Raw genomic sequence first — 22,879 nt, 5'->3', positions numbered from 1 at the left:
AGAACAGGGAGAAGAAATGATCTGACTATCTGGGCAAAGCAGGGAGATACAGTAAAGTTTGTAAGGGGGAGTCAGATTACTTTAAGCAATGTAATTATCTTAGTATGCTTGGGCTGAGGCTTAAACAATGGAAATTTGTTTTCTTACAGTTCTAGAGGCTGAAAACTTCAATATCAATCAAGATCTTGCAGATTTGGTTCCTTGCTGAAGGCCTTCTTCCTGGCTTGCAGATGAGTGCCTTCTCAGTGTGTCCTCACATTGTGGCGAGAGAGAACTCTGCTTCCTCTTTCTATTATAAGAACACCAGTCCTATTGGATTAGGGCCTCGTCCTTATGACCTTATTTAATCTTACCTCCTTAGTTCATTTGTCTTACTATAATAAAATACCACAGGTAATTTATAAAAAACAAATTTATTTAGACATAGTTCTGGAGGCTGGAAAGTCTAAGATCAAGGCAGCAGCAGACCGGCTTGTCTGGTGAGGGCTGCTCTCTGCTTCCAAGATGGTGCCATGATGTTGCATCCTCCAGAGGGGAGACACACTGTCCTCACATGGCAGACAAGAAGGGATGAACTCCCTCTATCATGCCTTTTGATAAACCACCTAACCCCATTCACAAGGGCTCCACCCTCATGACTTAATCATCTCCTAAAGGCGGCTCCTCTTAATGCTATTACATTGGTGATTAAGTTTCAACACCAATTTGAGAGGGGACACCAATATCTAAAGCATAGGACCTTCTAAAATCTCTATCTCCAAATACAGTCGCACTGGGAGCTAGGACTTCAATACACAAACTGGGGGGTTGGGGGCAGAAAAGATACCATTCAGTCCATAGCAGTGACCCATGGCTAGTTGCTCAATCTCACTTTTTTCCCTCATCTGTAAAATAAGATAAAAACAGTAGCTACCTCATAGAGTTGTGAAGATTAAAATATTTCATATGGAGTGCTCTGTGATGTCTTAGATCTAGTACCTGCTTAGTTAAGGTTGGCTGTTATCAGCAGAGGTAATTAATGATAGAATTTGAACTCCAAGAATCAGTAGACCTTCTCCAAGGGCTAAGAAAGCAAGCAGATTCCAGGGAAGAACAGAATGCCTAAAGGACTGTTTCTGGAACATTCTGCCTGTCTGCTATGATGTCTTGATGTAGTTGGCGAGTTTTTTTTCCCTTGAGGAATTCATTTTTTTTTTTTTTTTTTGAGACAAGGTCTCACTCTGTCACCCAGGCTGGAGTACAGTGGCATAATTATTATGGCTCACTGCAGCTTCAACCTTCCCAGGCTCAAGTGATCCTCCTGCCTCAGCCTTCCAAGTAACTGGGACCACAGGTGCACACCATCATGCCCAGCTAATTTTTGTATTTTTTATAGAGATGGGGTTTGCCAGGCTGGTCTTGAACTCCTGGGCTCAAGTTATCTGCCCACCTAGGACTCTCAAAGTGCTGGGATTACAGGCATGACCACTGTGCCCGGCTGGAAATCTTTTTGATATCTTTTCTCCTGTACCTTCTTCCCTGTTCCCCAATCCCAATACACCCACAAGGACAGTTTGGTTCTTTCGGTTTTACAGTCAGAAGCATGCACCAGGCCCTGTACTCAATCAAGAACTGGGCTTCTCAGAACAAGGACACAAGTTCCTTGTCTTTCCATTTCCCTTCTCGCTTCCCTCCACCTCTTCTTGTTGGGGACAGCCTTTGTCTAACATCCTTTGTTTAAGAGACTTAATTGCTATCCCCCAGTGCCTGTCAGTGTCTTTCAGAGGACCTCATGTAAATAAGGCTCCAGGTGGCCTGTCCTGATTTCCCAGATTTACCAGAGGGGTAACATCCTGTTAGGACATTCATCAAAGATAACATTTAGTGAGGTCCAGAGCAGTGACTCAGGCCTGTAATCCCAGCACTCCGGGAGCCTGAGGCGACAGGATTGCTTGAGGCTAGGAGTTCGAGACCAGTCTGGGCAACATAGCTAGAACCCATCTCTATGAAAAGTAAAAATAACCAGATGTGGTTGTGTGTGCCTGTAGTCCCAGCTACTCAGAAGGCTGAGGTGGGAGAATCCCTTGAGCCTAGGAGTTCAATGTTATAGTGAGCTATGGTCTTGCCATTTTACTCCACCCTGGGCAAGAGAGCAAGAGCCTATCTCAAAAAAAAAAAATAATAATATTTAGTATGTCTAACTCCATTTGAGGCTTGCAGAAGTTACTGGACTTGCACTAAAGTACCCAGTTAATTAGTTAATAACAAGAGCTGGCCCTGTTCAGTGCTTTACTATGTTATGCTGCATTGCCATTCAAAATGTCTTGTCTCCTAAAGGAATTTTCTCATCAGAATTATTCCTATTGACAGTGTCCCCTTTGTAAAAAGCAACTAGTATCTTGAGTAAGAAAGCTACCCAGTCTTTGAATTTGAGTTCATCCATCCATTCACCATGCATTCACCTACACATATTAACTGATAACCTATTTGGGGTACTACATGTAGAGGATTCGAGATTAAGACTCACATTTCCCCTATTCTCACAGAGCTTACAGTCTAGCAGAAGCAATTAAAATAATTTGCAATGCAGAGAGCAAAAGCTGCTTAGGGAAGGCTTCTCAGAGTCAGTTCCTGCAAAGTAGAGACCTAAAGGATTGGGGAGAATTAGCTAAGTAAAATGATGGTGGAAGAGAGATGATAAAATGATATGAAATACTGTGCGAACTGTGTAACTGCAGACTTGTAAGACTGTTATTAAACAGACATCCCTCCAGAGCTCTCCAATTTCTCTCCCGGGTCTTCTTCCAGCAAAGTCTCTATCTCCGCTCCTTTGGCAGAATAAGCCCCCTTTTAACCTGTGTGACTCTGTTTTATAAATGGTATTTTATTGTTATTAGTATATTCCTGAGTTTGAGCTGGAGATAAGGGCCTATCTCTAATCACGAGTGACCTGATTTTTATGTCAATTACCTGGGAAGAGATCATCAAACCAGATCCTGGGGCTTAGAGACGGATGTAAGGGGATTGCAGAATGGGATTTTGTTTCCCTTGGTCTTGATCCTGAAGGATAAATGATACATGTTAGTTAGGCAAGGGGTGGTTAAAAAAGTGTTTTTCAATTTTTGTTGATTGAGATCCATAGTATGAAATACATTTAACGTTGCAACCCAGAATATACTCATGTGGCTGAACGTTCCCCTAATTTGTGTTTTGGGAAAAAATACCCTTATTACATGTGATACGATCTGATATTTTGTATTTTGGATTCTGATCAGTGTTTTTCAGATCCTTTAATGGATCACAAAATCAACTTAGTGGGTCATGATGACCACCTTAAAAAATCAAATAGAAGCAGTCATGCAAAGATGGGATGAGAAACAGCGAAGAAGATACCCACACACTGTGGTCAGTATTTTGGAGCTAAGTCCATATTTTGGACTTCCTAATCCCCTCTGTTTCTTACATAATTTGTGCCTGGTTGTATGAAACTTGAGACAGATGAGTGGTTATGGCTGTGGGTTCTGAAGTATGAAGTCTGGAATCTTGACTGTGTTACTCAACAGCTGTGTGACATGGGCACTTGACCTACTTACCTTGTGTTTAAAATGGGGATAACAACAGTTCTTATCTAGTTGCAAGAATTCAAGGAAATAATGCAGTGCTTGGCACAGAATCAACATTCAGGAAATATTAGCAATTATATTTCTTTCACTTTTATTTTCCCCAAATATTAAGTACTCTGTTTTGTCTTAATTCAGCTTTTCCTAGCTTGCTAAGTAGGACCAAGGGAAGAGATGTGTGTATTGACATAGAGGGCTCTGGAAGCCAGATTGCTACAGGCAGCAGATATCAAAGAGAAAGAATCACAAGGGGAAACTGAAAGCCCAAGGGTCATAGCGGAGGGCCTCAGTCCTTCCAGTGCTAAACCTCCAAGGTCCGAGGTTTTATTTTCTTAAAGAAAGCAGTTCCTCTCTTTAATAACGATACTTTTGGCCCTAGCTTCTCGCTTCCTGTCTAGGTCAAATTCCAGTTTGTTATAGAAACTTGACTGAACGTGAGTGTGTATTTTCCCACAAATTTCTACTTGACATTCCTTGAGGTTGTGATCCTTGCTTGGGTACCTTTAATGTTGGCTATCTTCTGTTCACTGCGTTTACTTTTTTCCTGCATCTGGCAAAACAACATTTTTTGTTTTTTTTTTTTTTAATACCTGGGATTTCAAGAGAAAGTATATTGAACAATACGATGAGAAGACTATATTCTACAATGCCATCTTTCAGAGGGAAAAGTATTCTATAGGAAAAACATTTAATACATTTGGTGTATGCTTCTTACCTATTTCCACTCCAAAAAATAACAGATGACATGTACCTGTGAAATACTCCCATAAGGTATACCTAGCAACTCAAAAAAATTACGATTTTTAGAAATGATATATATAAAACATTTTGTAAGCATGTAAACTATGAAATTAACAATTTAAAGGTTTCTCAAAATTGTTTTGCAAGGAAAAACATAAATATCACTGTTTTAAAAATATGCAGAACTTTAAAAAACGTTAATTTTTCTATACCTCTGCTCTACAGAAAAACATTGTTACAATTATGTACAGCCTTTACAAATTCCTCTTACATCATTTGATAATGATTAAAACTATTTAATATTCAGATAAAATATACAAATATTTTTTCAAATCAGAACATTTAAAAACACGTAGATTTTTCTGGAACAATAAACGTTTTTATTTTTAACCAGCTCAGATCTCGAATTAAAACCCAATATTCCCGTCATCACTCTTTCCTATAAAAATACGACAGCGTTTTCAATGAGAGTGTAAACAAACCATTGTTTCAGGTTTTACTTACAACTGGAGCTGCCTTGCAAAATCCCTGCCCTGGCCATCTGCCGTGGTTCCAAATAAGTTTACAAAAGTGAATCTTGCCATTTTCAATACTTCCTCCTTTGGGTCTATTTATTCCGAAGCCTGTTTTTCTCATTTTTTTTTTTTTTTCCCCAAGACAGATTTGTGTGAGCCACTTTTTTACCATAGCATTTGTTTTTTCTGCTTATGAGAGTGTAAGAATTTCAGAAGCCAAATGTTAATATTTTGTTGTCAGTTCTTTGAGCCTTCATTTTTTCCGTCTATTGAGCCCCCTTTTTTAACCAGAACTCTGTTTCTGAGGGCATAAAAGAGCAAAGAGGCCGGGCGCGGTGGCTCACACCTGTAATCCCAGCACTTCGGGAGGCCGAGGCGGGCGGATCACGAGGTCAAGAAATGGAGACCATCCTGGCTAACACGGTGAAACCCTGTCTTTACTAAAAAAACAAAAAATGAGCCGGGTGTGGTGGCGGGCGCCTGTAGTCTCAGCTACTCAGGAGGCTGGGGCAGGTGAATGGAGTGAACCCGGGAGACGGAGCTGGCACTGAGCCAAGATCGCGCCACTGCGCTCCAGCCTGGGCAACAAAGCGAGACCCCGTCTCAAAAAAAAAAAAAAAAAAAAAAATTAGCCGGCTGCGGTGGCGCGCGCCTGTAATCCCAGCTACCCAGGAGGCTGAGGCAGGAGAATCGCTTGAACCCGGGAGGCGGAGGGTGCAATGAGTCGAGATCGCGCCACTGCACTCCAGCCTGGGAGACAGAAACACTCGTCTCAAACAAACAAAAAAGTGGGGAGCAGAGAGTGGGGCGTGGACACGGGAAGGTATCGTGAGATGACTGGATGGGGGGGCTGGAAAGTTTGTCCTGGCGAAGAAGTGAACATGTTTATCCGGATCACCGTTTGTTAAACTTAATGGAGGTGAACAGCAACCCGTGAGTAGCTTCACCCAGCCGAAACGGGAAATCCGGCAGGCCAGGCAGAAGCTGAAATCTGCAAGGAACGGGCTGGGCTGGAGGCGGCACCAGGGCAGGAGGGGTAGGTGGGGGCCCGCGGGAGCCACGAGCCGGAGCCGGAAGGGCGGGACCCAGGGGGCAGGGCCTAACCAGGCGTGGGCGGGGCCGAGTCAAGAGATGGGCGGGGTCTGGGCGGAGTCTACCGGGAGCCGCGTCGAGCCGGGGCGGAGCGAAGACCCCTGGGAGAGCTGTCTTCTCAGGGCTGAGGAACGGCCTGCACCTGATGGAGAGCAAATGGCTGTTTCCACACGTGGAGAACTTTTAACGAACACGTGAGGAAGGCGGGCAATGTCTGTGGAAAAACTACCTCACAACCCAGGCGTCCTACTCCAGCCCCCAGGGCGACAGCTTGTTTACAGTATTTCTGAAGGTCTCCGTCCCCTTTTTTCGGCCCCTCCTCCTACGCTAACCCCGGCTTCGGGCTTTGAGTGAGGCTTTGGTAGAGGAGAGGCCGCCGCAGGCGCCCCGGCCGAAGAAGCCCACTGGCATGCGGGTTCTGAGGCCTTCTGCGCCCGCGCGCGGTGTCCGCGACGGGGCGGTGCGTGGAGGTCGGGGGCGTGGAGCTCGGGGGCGTGGAGCTCGGGGGCGTGGAGCTCGGGGGCGTGTCTCCTGCCGCAGCGCCGTGGGCGGGGCGAGGGCGGAGCCTGGGGGCCCAGTGGCCCGCGCCGGCTGGCCTGACCTCCCGGAACGCTGGGCCCGTGACGTCACCCCGCCGTGACGCGCACGCTGTAGGAAAACTGTAAGTTTACGAGGATTCCTGCAGCTCCTTGGGCTTGTGGGGCCCGCTGGCAGCTGGCAGCCCCGGCGGTGGTGGTGGCTGTAGGGGCGTCAGTTCCTTGGGTAGCCGCCGATTGTGACGAAGGGACAGGTGCCTGCTCAGAGTGGCAGCGCGCCCTGCTGGGCGGGAGGGATCTGGGGTGCGGGAGGCGAGGCCGCGCCCCGTGGGGCAGGGCTAGCACCTTTTCCCCTGGGGCGGGGAGCGTCCCCGAGCCTGGGAGCGAGGCCTTAGAAGGGGCGGAAAGTCCAAATGGAGAGTACCTTTTTTTCTTCTGTGATAAAGGGACTTAGATTCCTCTTCTCCCTCTCAGCCCTGGAGTTTGACACGTGAAGTCGGGGATGGAGGATTCCTCTCAGAGACTAGGAATCCTATGTCCTGGCCGTTGGGATCTCGCAAGTGACCAAGTCGTCGTGGACACATTTATAAGATAACCACTTGCTGCCTTAGTTTTCTTTTTGTGTAAAATGGAGGTACAGCAGCCTCTGGCCTCCCTAATGGTCGTTCCCACAGCACTAGGAACACGTGAGATAACACAAGTGTGTAAATTTGCTAGGAGAAAGCGTATACACAGACACTTGGTTATTCTGAGGAATGTGGTAGCCGCTGGCCATTTGACCAGGAATCTTGTAGACGGGGAAGTTTTTCACTATTTTGCCTACCCCCGACAACCTTCCATCCATCTGATCCTATACCACACTGCAGCCTGTTGGGTGATATGAACTGTTGTCACTAAACTTGATAGAATGAGGATCCCAAGAAATAACAGGTATCGTTAGCATGGTACTCTTGACAATTACAATGCCCCCGTTGTCTGGGTTTTGCAGAGGAAGCTTTCAGTATGCTGGAACTAGCACATTATACACAACATAGACTCACTGAGTTTTAAGGATTGCTGTAAAAAATTAAAAGAATGAGAATATCCAATCATCATATCCGACTGCTTGAATATTTTGGTCAAGGGGTAGTACATTATCGATTAGTTGTTTCTAGACTATAATGCCTCTCAAACTCCGGGACTAGTATTTGTCAGGAACTTTGAAGGGAAGAATACTGTGCACACTTCAGGGTGTATTTATACAGGAGCTCGAGAGTTCACATTTCTGTAAATTCGTTTCAGGAGTGTGATATCCTTTCATCCGGGTGGGAGGAGCCTTTGAATCAGAAAGCAGGGCTTCTAATTTTTGTTCTATTCGTTAACTAGCTTCGCATCCAAGGACAAGTCACCCAAACTTGGAACTGTGTTTTTCTTATCTAAAATGAGAGCTGATGGTATATCTGCTGCTGGTTTTTCCAGGATCGAATGAGATCACGAGTGTGTAAATGAAAGGCTTTCTAAGTGTGCTATTGTTATTAGGAGATTTGCATTGGTCGCCTAGCCTGGATGAGATGTGAGTCAGAAATCTCTAGAAATAGAGCAGTAAAGAAGACAGCCTCCAGCCTAGCAGGGCTCATGTTGCAGTGGGAAATAAACGAACAATACGTGCATAATGTAATTTCACATAGTCCTAAGTGCAGTGAAGGGGAGGAAGAAGAGAGGAGGACAGTGGGGGAACAGGGAAAGTTGTTTTTGGTAGGATCTGTCAGGAAGAGCCATTCAAATGCGGGGACAGTTGAATCAATTGAAGTGTGAGGGAAAAAGCCTGAGGTTAGAAGGTTTCAGAGAGGAATAATAATAGCAATGAACACTTAAAAAAAGTAGAGCTTACCATATGTAAGGCACTATTGTGAACACTAAATTAGAGTTTTACAAGTCTCATGGTATAATCTAATATCTCCATTTCATAGATGAGGCAACTGACACACAGAAAGGTTAAGAATTTGCCAAAGGTTGCACAGCTAAAACGCTGTAGAGACTATTTGAACGTGGGTGGTCTGACGTCAGAGTCCAGGCTCCAGGTTACTGTAGTTTTGGCCTCACAGCAGGAACAGCACAGGACAATGCTCTGAGGTGGCCCAGACACAGCGAGAGTGTTTAGAGTACAGCAGGGAAGGGGGAAAGTGGTGGCCAATGATGGTCAAGGGCCAAGGCAGGCCGTGGGGTCCCTTGTAGGCTGTGGTGAAGTAAAGGTGTTATTCTAACTGTGGTGGAAAACCACTGGAAGGTTTGCATCAAGGGACTGGTGTCTGGTTTAAGTTTTATTATATGGAGAATTAACTGTAGATTAGAGTGGGTGGGGTGGAGTGAAAATGGGGGAAAGCTGCTGTGCCCTGCGGGTGAGATGATGGTGGTTTGGGCTGGGGTAGGTGGTTGTGGAGATGATGGTCGGCGGTAGAACTGATGATGCATTTTGAAGGTAGAGCGGACGGGATGAGCTGATGTGGAATTTGAGGAAAAGGGAGAAGTGGTGATTTCTTAGGGTTAGCCTGGAACAACTGGAAGTATAGTGGTGCTGTTTACTGAGGAAAATTACAAATTTAGTTTTGCACAAGTTCTAAATGCCTGTTAGACGTAGTCATAACAACAGTGCTAGTGAAAATAGTAAGTACTATGTAAGTGTAAACCAAGTCCCAGGCAGGGTTTTAACTACTTTTACCTATATTAATTCATTTAATCATCATAAGAATTATATGTGCAAGCAACCATTATTGTCCCCATTTTACACATGAGAAAATAGAGGCAAAAAGAGGTTATAAGTGACTTGTCTGAAGTCACCCAGATTGTGAGTGATGTAGCTCGGATTCAAACCTAAGCAGTGTGGCTTTGGAGTCCATGCATTGAATCCCTGTAACCACCTCCGAGTGGACATGTTGAGTATGCATGCCTGTGAATTTGGAACTCAGGGGAAGGTCAGGGTTGCAGATACCCATTTATTTTTCTGAAGAGAAAGCCTGCTTTTATTTTTCATCTAAGCTTTGGTTGGCTGTGGGAGAAAGATTATAGGCAGTGGGACTGTGCTAACTGGTCTTTCATTATGTACCTGACTGGGTTCATGCAGCCAGTATCTGGTATTCCCCTGCCCATTCTGCCACTGTAGGTTCCATAGGGGCAAGGTCTATCTCTTTAACTTCTCTATCTCTAGTCCCTAATCCAGTGCCTGCTGTGCAGTAGATGTTAGGGATGACTTTATATGCTGGGCATTTGGTTAGGTGTTGGAAGTTCAGAGATGAATAAAACAGTTCTTTACCTAGAGGAGCAGAGTATGAGGAAAAACCTGTGGGAATAAGATTAGAGTAGACTAAATCCATAAATACATGCTGATTAGTTCATTCTGGTTTTCTGCACCCTCCCCTCCTCAGCTTCCATGACTTGTGAGATGGGGCATGAAAAGGGCAAAGGGGCAGAAGAATGCCTAAGCTGTTGCAGGATGAAGTTGAGGCTCCCCAAGAGTCCTTTTCAACAAAAGAATTACTCAAAATCATGCATATTTTACCATATTTATATTAGTTTTATTTGGCAATGATAGAATTTTTACCAAATGAAATAAATTCTGATATTTGACTATCCTTGTGAAGTGATGAGTTTTTTCAGTTCTATTACCTCAGTGTTGACAGGGCTCACCAGAGAAATAAGGGAGTTGGCTTGAAATGTTGCAGCTTGCATAATAGAGGGTGATGGAGGGGCTGGGTGAGGTATTCAGGCAGGTTTCCACCAGTTTAAGTGTATCATGCCAAAGTTCCACATATTGGAATAAGTTTGAATTTCTCTGCTGACCATCTCTAACATTGACATGTATTTTTTTTTTTTTTTTGTCATAGAAAGGGGATCTGGTGATGTATGTCATAGGTGGAATTGCAGATTACATCTCGTATAGCTGGAACATTGTAGAACATGGAGACTAGAACAATACAAACAAAAAAAGATGTGTCTTGTTCCTGTAGATCTTTCACGGCATACCATAACCTCAACAGTTGTCACAATTTTATTACTTCCTAACATGAGTATTTCAAATTTAAACCATTTAAGGATTGTATAAAATTGCACTGCTATAGATTTTATGGTTAATTTCAGAATTTTTTTAAGTATATAAAATTATATTTTGTTTTAAGCTTTCATTGGGAAAGTATCTAAATAACCCAATCTATGATTACTCCTAAACAGGAGCCCTCTACTAACATAAATGTAGAGGGGTGCCGTCTGATTTTGCAGTTCACAACATTTTAAATCTGCTCTTGTAGCTTCCCTACATTTAATGGAGTTGAAATGATTAGTCTTTATTTATACTACATTTGCAGTTAGTTTCCCAGGAACATCAGATACCCATATATGGTATAAAGTAAAATTGCATAGTCAATAGCCTACTGATGCTCAGGCGATACTGACTTTTAAGTTCAGGCTCAGTGAGGGCAGGTTGATGGTTATTTAATTGTGTCAGGTAGCTCCCAGCAGAGGCGAATGATGGTAAGTTCTACCTGAAAACAGGAGCCTCTGTTTCTAACACTGACCATGTGAAATATAACATCCTAGATAGTAAGTCAGATTCCTTTTAAAATTTACATTTGCACAAATTTTAAACTATTTTATGAGTAATTTTATATATATGAAGATTGTTTGTTGTTGAAAACAGTGTGTCTAGCCCAGTGATAGTACATACTGAGCATTTAAATAATTTTTTGAATTAAATTTATTTATTTTTTAAATTATACTTTAAGTTCTAGAGTACATGTGCACAACGTGCAGGTTTGTTACATATGTATACATGTGCCATGTTGGTGAAATGTACCCATTAACTCGTCATTTACATTAGGTATATCTCCTAATGCTATCCCTTCGCCCTCCCCCTACCCCACCATGGGCCACGGTGTGTGATGTTCCCCACCCTGTGTCCAAGTGTTCTCATTGTTCAGTTCCCACCTATGAGTGAGAACATGCGATGTTTGGTTTTCTGTCCTTGCAATAGTTTGCTCAGAATCATATTTTCTAGCTTCATCTATGTCCCTACAAAGGACATGAACTCATCCTTTTTTATGGCTGCATAGTATTCCATGGTGTATATGTGCCACATTTTCTTAATCCACTCTATCATTGATGGACATTTGGGTTGGTTCCAAGTCTTTGCTATTGTGAATAGTGCCACAATAAACATACATGTGCATGTGTCTTTAGAGCAGCATGATTTATAATCCTTTGAGTATATACCTAGTAATGGGATGGCTGGGTCAAATGGTATTTCTGGTTCTAGATCCTTGAGGAATCGCCACACTGTTTTCCACAATGGTTGAACTAGTTTACAGTCCCACCAACAGTGTAAAAGTGTTCCTGTTTCTCCACATCCTCCCCAGCACCTGTTGTTTCTTGACTTTTTAATGATCGCCATTCTAACTGGTGCGAGATGGTATCTCATTGTGGTTTTGATTTGCATTTCTCTGATGGCCAGTGATGATGAGCATTTTTTCATGTGTCTGTTGGCTGCATAAATGTCTTCTTTTGAGAAGTGTCTGTTCATATCCTTTGCCCACTTTTTGATGGGGTTGTTTGATTTTTCTTGTAAATTTGTTTAAGTTCTTTGTAGATTCTGGATATTAGCCCTTTGTCAGATGGGTAGATTGTAAAAACTTTCTCCCATTCTGTAGGTTGCCTGTTCACTCTGATGGTAGTTTCTTTTGCTGGGCAGAAGCTCTTTAGTTTAATTAGATCCCATTTGTGAATTTTGGCTTTTGTTGCCATTGCTTTTGTTGTTTTAGTCATGAAGTCCTTGTCCATGCCTGTGTCCTGAATGGTCTTGTCTAGGTTTTCTTCTAGGGTTTTTATGGTTTTAGGTCTAACATTTAAGTCTTTAATCCATCTTGAATTAATTTTGGTATAAGGTGTAAGGAAGGGATCCAGTTTCAGCTTTCTACATATGGCTAGCCAGTTTTCCCAGCACCATGTATTAAATAGGGACTCCTTTCCCCATTTTTTGTTTTCGTCAAAATTCTACTTGCAGTCACTTTTTTTTTTTTGCATTATTATCTTCAACTCGTATATATTTGCAGTAGTAGCTGGATGCTTGTTTGTGTACTTTACACTGTAAATGTTTGAATATATTTAAATAATGTATATAAGTAGCACTTAGTTTTGCTTCATGTCACATTTGGTTGCTTGCGAATCACGAGGTCAGGAGATCGAGACTATCCTGGCTAACACGGTGAAACCCCGTCTCTACTAAAAAATACAGAAGAAAAAAAACTAGCTGGGCGAGGTGGCGGGTGCCTGTAGTCCCAGCTACTTGGGAGGCTGAGGCAGGAGAATGGCGTAAACCCAGGAGGCGGAGCTTGCAGTGAGCCGAGATCTAGCCACTGCACTCCAGCCTGGGCGACAGAGCGAGACTCCATCTCAAAAAAAAAAAAAAAGAAAAGAAATTAAAATCTTTACGTTTGATTTTAACACATAACACTAATGGCTAATAATCAGTAAGTCTAGGTGGAGACTAAGCTTTAGTGACAGGTTAACCAAGTTTTAACCCCAAAACACCCAGAAGAAAATTCTTAGGGAATGTTAAGCAAAACCAGTATGTTGATGAAAGGAATAATTTAACCATAACTACGTAGCTATTATTCTTCAAGTTGTTACCATTCTACAGGGAGTATTTGCTTATTCGGTTCTTAAATTGCAAAGCTGTTAATTTCAATTTGCATTGCAAGCCACCAATCAGTGTGAAATAAATACTGGAAGATGATACTGTGATGAATCTGAACTCAGAATGATTTTTTACTTTCCAACACACTCTGGGGACATTTGGCAATGTCTAGAAAACATTTTTGGTTGTCACATTTGTGTGTAGGGGCATTACTCCTTGCATCTAGTGGATTGAGGCCATTATAGCATGTCACTGAATGTCCTACAATGTACGAGACAACTTCTCAACAACAGAAAATTATCCAGTTCAAAATGTCAGTACTCCTGATGTTGAGAAATCCTGTAATATCTTTTCTCCCTTCCCTCCCTCCCTTCCTCCCTCCTTCCTTCCGTTCTTCTTTTTTTTTTATGTTTTTTATGTTTTTTTTAATACTTTAGAAATGGAGGTGGTAGGTTTAAGTGGCAAATGCCTGACTTGGACAAAGGATTGTGTTGTACTGCTTTTAGTCTGTTGGATAGCTGAGCTAATTTGGTTCTTTTACTGAATGGGAAATAATTCTTGAATCTAATAATAGTAGCCTTGAATTTTTTTGGTTGCCAGTGTGTCTAGTGTTTTTACATTTGTTTTGGCTATGAATATATTTCTTACTAAAATTAACTTAATCTGGACTTTATATAATCCTGGATTGTAACAGGTTTCCTAGTGTGAATTCCCTTTATTGTTGTATATGTTAAATTAGCTATCTCGGAGTTTCATGGTTTATATCTATCAAAATCCTTTTCACATTAATTTTCATTTTTGATTGTTACGAACAGTCCATAAAATGTGTAGGGCGTGTATTATCCTCACTATTAGACCAATGAAGAAACAGACTTAGGTTAAATGACTTTCCATATGTGTTAGCAAGTTAGTGATGAAAGCAAATCTGGAACTGTATACCTAGCAATCTTTTAAAGTTATCAGTTATTGTTATCCCATTTAATCTTCTTGACAGTACTGTGAAATAGAGTTATTACTCTCATTTCATAGAAAAGGAAACTGGTTTCGAGATACTAAATAACCTATTCAGTGTCACCCAACTCATAATGTAGTTTGGCTGTTTCCACTGAGCTGTTCTGTGTCTTCAGATATTCTCCAATAAATAAATCTGACAATTTCTGGATACATTCACAAAGTCTTTGCCTAACTTAATTTTAGTTCTCTTGATACTTATGTTGCCACTTGAATCATTGGTAATTCATTGTTTGTAAGCCTATTCTAATTTGACTTAACTAGAAACTTATCTGAGTTTTGGTAAACCGTACTTGCTGAGTAGGAGAGAACCATGCTTGCAGAACATGGTCCTTTAAACACGCAGAGATGTTTTTATATAGGGTTTTGAGGAAGCACAGTGTTTGAGATTGGCTGATTTTGAAAAGTGCAAAAATTTAAGGATTAGCCAGCTTTAAAGTTAGAGTTTAGAGACTGACGGGCTTTGAGGAGCAAAGGTACTGAAGCAGGCAGTTGCTGATTGGCTTACTTTGTTGACAAAGTACTTACGTGGAAATGTTGAGTAGACTAAGGATTGATTGGGGTAGAGTTAAAACTGGTTTTGTGGTTACTTGTTTCCAGCTCACGACTAGAGCCAAAGAACAATCTTTTCCTTTCTTGAAGTTGAAGAATACGTACTTTTTATGTCAAACATGTTAATGTTAGCCATGGCGCTAATATAACATACTTTTGATTTTCCTTTTCTTCTGAAACTTAAAAGAAAATTGGATGTACAACTATCACTTGTTTTCTATCAATTTCAGGATAGTATATTTGGAACCCAGGCTGCCTCAAGGATTATTTTTATATATAGTTCAAAAGGTAATATATTATTTGTGGAAATATATTAATGCTTTAAAAATTATGGTGAAAGCTGTGTTGCTTTTATGTCTATTTTTTTTTCTCTTGTGGGACTGTGTTGTATTATGTGCCTGCCAAAATTAGTCTTGATAGATGCCAATTATAGATCTAGAAGTGTGTTGTTTTTGCTGTTCTTAGAGATACATCTAGAAGTGATTACTTTTTGAAAGTTACTTGGAAATTATTCTTATCAACATTATGAAGGATTAATGATTATATTGCATATATTTTACAGAACAAGGCAAGCAAAATATTTTAGTATTTGCAAATCATGTCACTATAATTATTATATCATAGTACCATTTATATAAAGTATTAGGTTGGTGCAAAAGTAATTGCGGTTTAGGACCATGAATTTTAAATCATAAGTAGGCTCAGACACATCTTTATTAATCAGAATAGGAAGCATTATAATCAACGTATTTTTGCCAATGAGAAATAAGTTTGTTCATTCCCATAGCTTAAAAATTCATGCTTTGGGATTTGGAAAGCGTTTTCTGCTTTCCAAAAACCTGCTGGTTTTGGAAGCATTTTCCTTTCAAATAGTTGTCGAGAGGCTTGAAGAAGTGGTAGTTGACAAGAGGTCAGGTGAATATGGCAGATGAGGCAAACTTCATAGCTCAATTCATTCAGCTTTCGAAGCGTTAGTTGTGTGTCGTGTGGTTGGGCATTGTCATGAAGAAGAATTGGGCCCTTTCTGTTGACCAACGCTGGCTGCAGGTGTTGCACTTTTCAGTGCATCTCATTGATTTGCTGAGTGTACTTCTCAGATGTAATGGTTTCACCAGGATTCCGAAAGCTGTAGTGGGCCGGGTGTGATGGCCCACATCTGTAACCCCAGCACTTTGGGAGGCCGAGGTGGGTGGCTCACCTGAGTTCAGGAGTTTGAGACCAGCCTGGCCAACATTGCGAAACCCCATCTCTACTAAAAATACAAAATTAGCCAGGCATGGTGGCATACACCCATAGTTCCAGCTAATTGAGAACTGAGGCAGGAGAATCGCTTGAACCTGGGAGGTAGAGGTTGCAGTGAGTTGAGATCGCACCGCTGCACTCTAGTCTGGGTGACAGAGCGAGACTCCGTCTCAAAAAAAAAAAAAAAAAAAAGAAGAAAGCTGTAGTGGATCAGGCTGGCAGCAGACCACCAAACAGTGACTCTGACCTTTTTTTGGTGCAAGTTTGGTTTTGGGAAGTGATTTGGAGCTTCTTCTAGGTCCAGGCACTGAGCTGGTCGTCGCCAGTTGTATAAAATCCACTTTTTGTCACACGTCACAATCCGATTGAGAAATGGTTCGTTATTGGTTGTGTAGTATAAGATGAGATGGCACTTCAAAATGACGATTTAAAAACATTTTCCCTCAGGTCCTGAGACACCCACTTATCCAGCTTTTTCAACTTTCCAATTTGTTCCAAATGCCAAACGACCATAGAATGGTCAACATTGAGTTCTTCGGCAACTTTTCACGTAGCTGTAAGACGATCAACTTCAATGATTGCTCTCAATTGGTCGTTGTCAACTTCTGATGGCCGGCAATGATGTTCCTCATTTTCAGTCTCCTTTGCAAAACTTCTTGAACCACCACTGCATTGTACTTTTGTTAGTAGTTCCTGGGCCAAATGCGTTGTTGTTGTAAGTTGTCTCTGCTGCTTTATGAACCATTTTGATCCCGAATAAGAAAATCACTGGAATTCGCTATTTGTCTAACATCATTTCCATAGTCTAAAATAAACAAACAGCAAGTAATAAATCATTAGGAACAAAAACATAAAGTGAGAAATGTCCATTAAAATGATATGTAACATAGCCACATTTATTTTAAAAATGTATTCCAATATCAAATGGCAAATTCCAGCAATGCAAAACCTGCAATTAATGTTTGCACCAACCCAATATTTCAGTTGTTTAACATTTATTTAGAATATTTTTCTTTTTCAGAATGAAATAAAGAACTGCTGTACTACCTATAACTATTTACTCTGTGACAAAACTTTTTCTAAATTGATCTTTCACAGTAATATTTTAAATTATTATTTTCCTATGGAGATGTTAAAATAAATTTAGGGCATTCATTATCTTAGAAGTTATAGAAGTCAGAATGAGTTTTTGGTGTAATTTCTTTTTTGTATTGAAGTTTTATTTTTAAATGCCCTAAGTGCTGTCTGTATTTACATATGTAATAAGCTCATAACATGTTAAAAAATGGGTGCTGTTGTAAGCTGAGATCACGCCACTACACTCCAGCCTGGGTGACAGACTGAGACCCTGTCTCAAAAAAAAAAAAAAAAAATGTTCCTGTTGTTTTTATATGCAGCCTCTATTTCCTTCCTTAATCTACAGGTTTTGTGTCATACCTTCATTCCTGCCTTCCAGGTAGGAATAATCCACTGTTAAAACTATGTTTGTGATTTAGATATTTTTATGGGAAAACTCTTTAAAAATGTAAAGTCTGATTCTTGTCTCTGTTGACAGACCAAATTTCTGAACTGTATGATAGTCAACCTTAAGAGGTTAATCTTAGCCTAGTGTGAAAATTAATACTATAGTTAATATATTATAAAATTACTTATATATTATGACATTGACATTATGAACAATAAGTAATATTGTTTTTGACAGAGCTGTTGTTTAACTACTAAAAGATATTGAGACATTGTTGTCTTTAACAGTTAAAAACTTTACAGATTTATACTAAGGAGAAATAAGAAAAACCTTTTTATCTGGGAATGCAAGCCCCTTTAAATTTTCAGGCCCAGAAGGGCATTTAAAATGTAACAGCAGTACATCTCATTCCCCATAGAGCTAAATAATGACCCCTTCAAGCTGCTTGCTATTGGGGCTCCAGACTAACTGACGCCAAGTACCCATAAAATGCCATGTATGCTGTAGTTCAACAACATATACCCAATCACCAAGCAATGTTATTTTTGTAAACCAATGAGAATTTCTGATGAACAGCTTTTGTAATTGCCCCCTCTCCTGATTCGTCCTTTGTTTCTTTAAAAACTTGAGACTCTCTTTTGTTTTCTGGAGCACTCAGCTAGGCAACTTGGAAGTTTCGTCCCTGGCTGCAGTCCTCAACCTTTGTGCTTGAATAAACTCGAAACTACAGTCTGACCCTTTTGATTATTTTAGGTTCACACTAAATATGTACTTAAAATTCTTAGGAAAAAATTGATTCCTGAATATGGTTACTGGGATTATTCTTGTTATCTGCAGTATGAAATAAATGGATTTGAAATGTGTTTTTCTCTGTGTACATGCAGTGAAGAGTTGGGCTCTTATTTGCCTAGTGATATGATAAAGAATCCTAGGTTTGGTTATCTTTTGTAGTAAAATGAAAAAAAAGAGTTACATGTTCTTCAATAAAAGACTTATTTTCTAGTTTTTGCTAGTATAATGGGTAAAATGGTAGCTCAAATTTTAATTTGCATTTTTTTAATTACTAGTGAGTGAGAGTGAGATTCTCTTCATTCACTTGTATGGATTTCACTTACAGTTCCAAATTTAGCAAATAAAAATACAGATACCTTGTTAAGTTTGAATTTCAGGTAAGCAACAAATAATTTTTTAGTGTAAGTGTGGGCCATGCGATATGCAGGACATACTTCTACAAAAAACAATAATAATTTATCTGAAATTCAGATTCAGTGGGGCATCCTGTATATTATCTGGCAAACTTAAATTCAGTTTCTGTGAATTGTCTGCCTCTGCCTTTTTGTCAGATTTTCATTTGCACTTTCTATATTTTGGTTGTTTTTGCAACAGTTCTTGGCATACACTGGATTTTAATCCCTTGCCTTTGTTAGATGTTGCAAACATATTCTTCCAGTCTTTTGCCTATCTTCTAATTTTGTCTGTGGTGTCCAATTCATCAAAGTTGATGCCATCAAAATTTGTCTATGTTTATGCTTTTGAGATCTTGAATAAATCTTTCGTCATCCCAAGGTTGCAAATATGTTATTTAACTTTTTCTTTCATTAGCATTACAGTTTTATACATTGGTTTTTAATACATTTGGTATTTATTTTATGGGAAGAATATTAGGAGATGAGGTTAGAGAGGCAATGAAGGGGCACATTGTGTGAAGACTTGTTGGTCATTGTGAGGACTTTGGTTTTTATGCTAAGTGAAATAGGAAGCCCCTGGAGTGTTTGGAACAGAGGGTGCCATTGTCTGAACCATGCCTTTAAAGAAACTGATGACTATGGAGAATAGATTGTATGAGAGTGTGGCAAAGACTGCTAATTCTGCTCCAATATCTAATTCCTCCTTTCTTTTACTACCAGAACCCTGTTGGTTTAGCCAGATACATGGCTATGCACATAGAGACTGTTTTTAAACTCCTCCTGCCAGTAAGTATGGCTTAGTGATTAGGTTTGGGCCAGTTAGATAAGAACACAAGTGATATGTGAAAATTCTGAGTTATCTTTGTAAATATAAGGTGCTTGTCCTGAACTTCGTCTGCCCACCTCACTCCCTTTCCCCCTAACTGAAAGCTGCAGCAGCTAGAATGGCAACAGTTACCTTGAACCTAAAGATCCCTCTGCCTGGGTCGTGAATGACCTTGGAGAGCAGAACCAATGACTACTCTCCATCTTCTCCCTGACCATCTGCCTATCTGTCTCTTGTTTCAAGGAAGAGAATAAACTTCTTTCTTGTTTTAGCCACTGGTTTTTGGCATCACTTTATTACAGCAGCTTAGCCCATAGCCTGTATAGTACAAAAATTGGCACCCGAAATGGTGTTCCAGAATTAAAAAGCTGAAATGTATAGCACTGGTTAAGTGGTTGGTCGACAGACAGTAGAAAACGTGTTATAGGCTAGAAAACTGGTGACCCTTATTACGTGGTGGCAAAATGTTCAGTGAGACTGTCATCTCTAATAACTTGGAGGAGAGTCAATTTGTCTACCCAGTTTGTACCTCCAGGGAGGTAGTTAGAAAGAATCAGACTGCTAATATGAGTTGATTAGTCCTTGCCAGTAACTACAAGAGGGCGTCAAATGAGAGAACAATTAGCCAGTTTGCAATTAGAGTTGAAAGGGAGTATATAGTTTTTAGTTATATAGCTAAAGGAGGTTCTCTCTGCCAATGGCCTGTGGTCTGAATTGACTGAGAGGCCAGTAATATGGGGCACTGCAGTGTTGGAAAAAATTGCTTCTCTATGCCAAACAGCAAGAGGTAAGATAGTCATTCTCAGGAATCTCCTGTTAGATTTTCTTGGCCTGACAGTGGCAGACAGTCCAGGCAAGGTTCAAATTAAGGATTTGCTTTTCCACCTCAACCAGTCATTTCAACTATGTAAAAGCTTCAGTTATAAATACAAAATCTCAGTTCCCTACAACAACAAAGGTTTATTTCTTACTCATGACATGTTAGTTGTGGCTGTGTTCCACATACTTTGTTACTCTAGTGTTTAAGCCAAAGGAATAAGCCTGTTTGGGACATTGCCTTTCTTGTGACAGGCAAAAGAGATATGGCAGAACCAGTGTCTTAGAAGTGGCACGTGTTACTTTTGTTCATATTTTATCGGCCAAAGCAAGTCAAATGGCTAAGCCTGAAATCAGGTCAGAAGGGATATCTCAAGTCACATGGCCTGTCCTGATGTCAGTGGGTTGGAGTAGTATAAGCCTCCTGATGTGAATCAGATAATCTCAAGGTAGCTAACCTTCAATCAAGAGAGGATTGAAGAGAGGGAGGAATGGCTGTGTCACAAAACAAGAGAGTTGACAAGCTTAATATCTATGACCAGATTAAATCCTTAGTTGTGGTTACTACTTTCTTGTGGAACTGACTGAGGCAAACAGACCTTTTGAAATTTTTAGGAGATTATGTTGCCAAAGATCCCATAAGTTTGGCTTGCAAAAGCCTCTGATGGTTTGATATTGTTTGTCACCTAAAGCAACCCTTGGTCCCAAATGTGCACCAGCAGTAACTAGGCTATTAGATCTTTGCTGTCCTCTTGGAGCATGTACTCTTCCAAGTCTGCTTCATGTATGACCAGAAGTGATAATGGAAAGGAAAAAAATCTTCCAAAGGCAAAGCTAAGACTGCCAAGACACCTGGACAAGGGTCTTCCCCTCAGAGAATAGAATCTGAAATGAACCAAGGGACTTGCCTTCTTGCTAGAGCAGAGATACTTTGCAATTCCTTTCTAGAAGTATTTCATCTTTGATAAAAATAGGTGTTTGCTATTCTTTTATTTTCAGAATGGGAGACTTAATTGCATTAATCTCATTTGTATTCCACAGTTGTATTTTGGGTGTAATGGTGGTGGTGGAGAGCAGAGGTCATACTCTTTTGTTAGTTTGTGGGCCACTGCACTAGGAAGGAGCTACATGGATGTACATGGGTTGAAGAGGGCTGTGTATTGCCTAGAGACCTAAACTTTAAGCTAAATCCAATAACTGGATGAGACTTCAAGTTATCCCTTTAGAAAGGAAATGACTATTCCAGAGTGGGAAGAAGGATGCTGTCCTACCTTTGATACGTATTTAGCTAGGCACATAACCCCTACATAGAAATTGTATTTCTTAACGCTCCTTGTAGCCAGATGAAGCCACATTTCTAAGTTTTGACCAGAGGGTGAGAGTGGAGGTGACATATGCTACTTTTAAAAGCATATTTGTATTAAAAAAGCGGCTTGTTAGTCATATTCTTTTCCCTCCCATCCCCATAAATGAAGCATTGGTGAGTTAGCTTCAATCATGCATCTGAGGGCAGTGCCCCAAGGAGTGGTAAGAGAAGACAGGAGGAATCTTAGTCTCTGGATGACGTTATGGAGCAAAGCTACTTACCTTCCCTTGACCACTTGCCTGCCTCTTGACTGTAACATGAGAGAGAAATAAATTCTTTTTTTATCTGAGCCACTATATTGGTCTTATTACAGGAGTTTAGCTTTTATCCTAGTTAATACAGATGGCAATGATGTAAGCAGGAAACAAATATAGAATGTTAGATTGGAAATTATTCTTGATTTTTTTCAGTTGAAGCTTTTCATTTATGTATTCTTTCTATGAAAATTTATTTTTCAGATTGTCTAATTATACCAACAGTTTAGAAAGAAAGCTCTTACTTTAACATCACCCCTGTTATAATTATGCTATATTTCTTTTTATTTTCATAAGTATATGCTTTACATATTTATATTAAAATTTTATATCCTGATATTTTCATGTGATACCTATTTTCTTTCTTGCTTTAGAGTTCTTATATTGCCTGGTTATTATTGTATAACACTCAGTTTTACTGTACTTAAAATTTTGTTATTATTGGTCACTGTGGACTAGTTATGTCCCCTCAAAATTCATATGTTGAGGCCCTAACCTTCCACATGACAGTATTGGAGAAGTGGCCTTTAAGGAGGTGATTAAGGTTAAGTAAGGTAGTAAGAATGGAGCCCTGATCAGATAGAACTGGTGCCCCTATAAGGAGAGGAAGAGATACCAGAGCTCTCTTTTCACTTATGTGAAGACATGGTAAGAGTATGGCCATCTGCTAGCAAGGAAGAGGGCTCTCATCAGAATCTGACAGTGCCAGCGCCATGATCTTAGACTGCAGCCTCCAGAACTGGGAGGAAGTCCCAGTCATGGTATGTCATTATTGCAGCCGAAGTTGATAGTATATTGGCATTTAGATTGCTTTCAGATTTTCCTTCTATAAATAATGCTGTTTTTTTTTTTTTTTTTTTTTTTTTTTTTTTTTTTTGAGACAGTCTCACTCTGCTGCCCAGGCTGGAGTGCAGTGGCATGATCTCAGCTCACTGCAACCTCAGCCTCCCAGGTTCAAGCTATCCTCCTGTCTAAGACTCCCGAGTAGCTGGGATTACAGGCACACACCACTACAC

The 22,879-nt window shown here is 40.5% G+C and overlaps 1 protein-coding gene and 1 pseudogene across 4 annotated transcripts in view; one reads left to right on the top strand and one right to left on the bottom strand.

Annotated features, from left to right (window-relative positions):
* Window positions 1-6,573: 6,573 nt before the first annotated feature.
* Window positions 6,574-16,884, bottom strand: LOC144331422 (histone-lysine N-methyltransferase SETMAR pseudogene; annotated as a pseudogene).
* The window catches only part of ZNF438 (zinc finger protein 438), a 181,801-nt gene continuing 165,497 nt past the window's right edge, over window positions 6,576-22,879 (top strand). For all 4 annotated transcript variants that reach the window (XM_077946168.1, XM_077946163.1, XM_077946170.1 and 1 more), the window contains exon 1: window positions 6,576-6,608. The gene's annotated coding sequence lies outside the window, so the exon portion shown is untranslated. The remainder of the gene's footprint in view (window positions 6,609-22,879) is intronic.

This window comes from Macaca mulatta, chromosome 9, assembly GCF_049350105.2.
Source record: "Macaca mulatta isolate MMU2019108-1 chromosome 9, T2T-MMU8v2.0, whole genome shotgun sequence".
Taxonomy (NCBI): domain Eukaryota; kingdom Metazoa; phylum Chordata; class Mammalia; order Primates; family Cercopithecidae; genus Macaca; species Macaca mulatta.
The sequence above is the reverse complement of the archived record's forward strand: the minus strand, read 5'-3'. Positions and strand labels throughout refer to the sequence as shown.